This window comes from Procambarus clarkii, chromosome 14 (genome assembly GCF_040958095.1).
Source record: "Procambarus clarkii isolate CNS0578487 chromosome 14, FALCON_Pclarkii_2.0, whole genome shotgun sequence".
In the NCBI taxonomy this organism is placed as follows: domain Eukaryota; kingdom Metazoa; phylum Arthropoda; class Malacostraca; order Decapoda; family Cambaridae; genus Procambarus; species Procambarus clarkii.
Window position 1 is genome coordinate 7,904,321 of NC_091163.1, and position 4,423 is coordinate 7,908,743.

The window sequence follows — 4,423 nt, forward strand, 5'->3', positions numbered from 1 at the left end:
GCACACAAAGTATGTAATTACCTAAGTGTAGTTACAGGATGAGAGCTACTCTCGTGGTGTCCCGTCTTCCCAACACTCTGTCATATAACGCTTTGAAACTACTGACGGTCTTGGCCTCCACCACCTTCTCACCTAACTTGTTTCAACCGTCTACCACTCTGTTTGTGACAGTGAATTTTCTTTTATTTCTTCGGCATCTGTGTTTAGCTAGTTTAAATCTATGACCTCTTGTTCTTGAAGTTCCAGGTCTCAGGAAATCTTCCCTATCGATTTTATCAATTCCTGTTACTATTTTGTACGTAGTGATCATATCACCTCTTTTTCTTCTGTCTTCTAGTTTTGGCATATTTAATGCCTCTAACCTCTCCTCATAGCTCTTGCCCTTCAGTTCTGGGAGCCACTTAGTAGCATGTCTTTGCACCTTTTCCAGTTTGTTGATGTGCTTCTTAAGATATGGGCACCACACAACCACTGCATATTCTAGCTTTGGCCTAACAAAAGTCGTGAACAATTGTGCACGTATAGGTGCACAATGACCCCATTGTCGTTGTTGCACCTATTAACCCCAACTATCAGTCATTATTTGTAAATGCACGCACAGTCAAGCGTAAGGAAACAATACAGTTATAACCTTCAGAGGTCACCAATCGTTTGATAAGATAAATAATTCAAGACTGTGATATTTCCACTAGAATTTAATTATATTCTGGTCACCTGTTAATAGATGTATACAGTATTTTTATTTTTTTGTTAGTGTATTTTCTGCACAAGAGGATTCACCAGCAGAGATTGTTGTACGTGTTAGTTTGTCCATTTTGAAATTATAAATTGACATAAGTTTACCTGATATTGTGCCTATGATGTAGTTTCCATATAAAAGTGGTACTGGTATGTGAGATTATATGTTGATCTGAATGAGTAATACAGTAATTTACTCTTGCAAATATTTACATTTATTGTAACTTTTTAATGATATGCAATATTTCCTTCTGTAATATATAAATAATTAATTTTATCCATTTTCTTTGCATAATATTTCTTAGTAATAAATAATTTATATGTAATGTAATTTTTATCAATTATTGATGTGTATAAAGGGTTTCCTTTGACTTGTGAAACTGTTGAGTGTGTTTACATTTTACAACCTGACAAGGATTATCAATAATGGTTAAATTTTGATCTGGCGCCTGTCGGTGCTCATAACCCACATTACATTATCTATTACAGTTCATACTACAGTTCATCAACTACCTCTAAGCCCGGTGGCACAGACAAAGTAGGCGTTGTTCATTGTTTTGTGACAATAAAATTAACTCTTGGTTTTCTCTATATTAAAGTTGTACCATCCACATAAATCAGCACAGTTGGGTGTTTCTGGTAAGGAAATCGTGGATTAGGCCATATATACTGTATATATACAGTAGTGCAACTGTAAGGACGGGTGGGCAAGTATTGGTTATATAACAAAGATAGGCAAGCCAAACATACTGATTGGGACCTGGTCTTTGGTGAATAATTCAAATGCAACAGGAATTAAATGCAATATTATGGAATCTTGTTGCTTCAGATATGACACGAGTGTTTACTGACCCCATACATAAGCAGTACCTTTTCCCTTGACTTGATTCATGCATTACATGATATATTCCATTATTTGCTCACCTGGTTACCCCCTCTCTCTCTGGGGCATATATGTTCATAACTCATTGTAACCCTTACATAAAGGGTTTTGTTTCATGTGGATATAAATGATCTCACGTTTGTTAATTTTATTTGTTCTGTGGTTTACATGTATTGTATATTACATGACATGATTGTCTGTGTTTTTTGCATATAGTATTTATTTATTTATTTATTTATTTATTTATTTATTTATTTATTTATTTATTTATTTATTTATATTTTATACATTCTCAAAACCCTAACCTTCAAGACTTTGATTTAAGTAAAAATGAGTTATTCACATTTGCATAAGGCAAAGAAACCCTGTATACATTGATCTTCAATCTGGATAATATTCTTGGGACACTGTGATGTGCAGAATAGGAATATTTTCAATTGCTCTAGTGCTAGTTGACTTTGAATTAGTTACACCCATATCTCCTATGTCTCTCTCTCTCTCTCAATGGGAAATATGGAAATCATTCATGATGAAGCCAGAACAAGGCATTGAAAATAACAATTTATAGTTTTAAATTATTATATTCAAAGAATGACATTATTGTCAGTTGTTTATATTTGGTAGCAATGAGCACAAGAAGTTCAGGAGTTTCAAGTCATGTAAAATCCTCTTAAATGTCTGATTTATCACCAATCGGTATCACTTCCAGACATTTACAAAAGTTTTTTGTAAGTGCAACTAGCCTTTCTAGACTAATGTCCTTTATATTAGCAGTAAATCCTCAGCGACATGTGGGTTATTCCTGTACATACTATCCTCGAAGAATCCTCATAAAAACTATTACTATATACTCAAATGTGGAGTGCCATATAGTGGTGAAAACAATACACTTTGAACAAGCATGATACCAATTTGTGGTGGTCTTATGATGAACAGCAGTAAACTCAAAACCCCTTACATGTTATGTATTGCCAAACCATTATTCTCTTAAGTAATGTAGTTAAATAAATGTAAGTAATAAAATCTTGAGTGCCTTGTTTCAATTAAGTGTTAAAAAAACCTTCACCAAATGTTTAAGTTATCGATATTAGACAATCGCAACAGAAAGATTCAAACGAAAAGAAACTCAGCGTCCAACTCTGACCATCTTGAGGTTATCTTGAGATGATTTTGGGGCTTTTTAGTGTCCCCGTGGCCCGGTCCTTGACCAGGCCTCCACCCCCAGGTAGCAGCCCGTGACAGCTGACTAACACCCAGGAACCTATTTTACTGCTAGGTAACAGGGGGATAGGGTGAAAGAAACTCTGCCCATTGTTTCTCGCCGGCGCCTGGGATCAAACCCAGGACCACAGGATCACAAGTCCAGCGTGCTGTCCGCTCGGCCGACCGGCTCCATACTGTAGCATGGTGCTAACTTTGTCCACGTCCATCATTACTGTGCTTGGACCTCAAAGTTCTGGCCTCAGTGACTCTTTCTGAATTAAACACTTACCGTGTAAAATTAGTTTGTGTCATTCCCTTCAAAGTTTAGGCCACTACCTTGTGTCATGTGTATCTGTCATTGTTATTACTTTATTAGTTGTTACTTTTGCATTGTCATAATGTACTTATTTCTACAGATGGTACAGAATGTCTGCCTTAATTTATATACAATTTACACAGTATTTGAATTATACTTTTTATGTTAATTTTACTGTGGTTGCCTCATTAATATGCATTATAGTTCCTTATGTATAATGTTTAATAATAAATTGTCATTACACTCCACTTAAGATCCATCTCTTAACTTTATATGATATCACAGCAAGTTCAAATAATTATTTAGTATAGTCTCGTATTATAGTAATCTAAATTATATCTTTAGTGTAGTCTTTTAAACCAACCACTGCATTCTTGTATTAAACCAACCACTGCATTCTTGTATTAAACCAACCACTGCATTCTTGTATTAAACCAACCACTGCATTCTTGTATTAAACCAACCACTGCATTCTTGTATTAAACCTACCACTGCATTCTTGTATTAAACCAACCACTGCATTCTTGTATTAAACCAACCACTGCATTCTTGTGATCATCAAGTTAGTTTAGAGGAAGTATTCATGTAAAATTTTTACCTAAATGAAATATTGTAGTTTAATACACAGTGCAGATATTTCTTAACATATGCATGTATCATTTGACTAACTTATAATTAAGAATAATCTCAAGAATTGATGCTTGATGAAGTATTACTATACGACCCATTACGGGCTCACCATAGCCCGTGCTACATGGACACTTCATTCTGAGTAGTTAAATCTAAAACAACAACAACATATACAACCCTGTTCTCCAGGTTCCAGGTGACTTTCTCTTCTTGTGCTTTATCTACCTTTCCCCTTTAATAAAAGTATATTTAGGCTTCCACCTAGGCCAACAACCTTCCCTAGGATGCCACCCACAACCCTTGCCTGACTCTCAGATACTTATTTACTGCTAGGTGAACAGCAGCATCAGATGTAAGGAAAAAGGCCCAAACATGTTCTGTCTCCTCTGCCTGGGGACAGAAAATTTGCTTTTGTGCTTTTTATTGTACAGTACAGTAGTCATATTTTATAGATTGGGAGAATACCTTTTTTTTTTCGTAGTAGTGTGTTGCTTATTATTTTCAGTATGTTATCTTTAGGAATTTAAAGTTTCTTTTTGGGGAATTTGTAATGTATGGGTTGGATAGTATATTGTATACATTACTTTTTATAAAATAACAATATAGGGTTTTGGGTACGTACTAAGTATTATAAGTTTATGAATTGTTAAAAG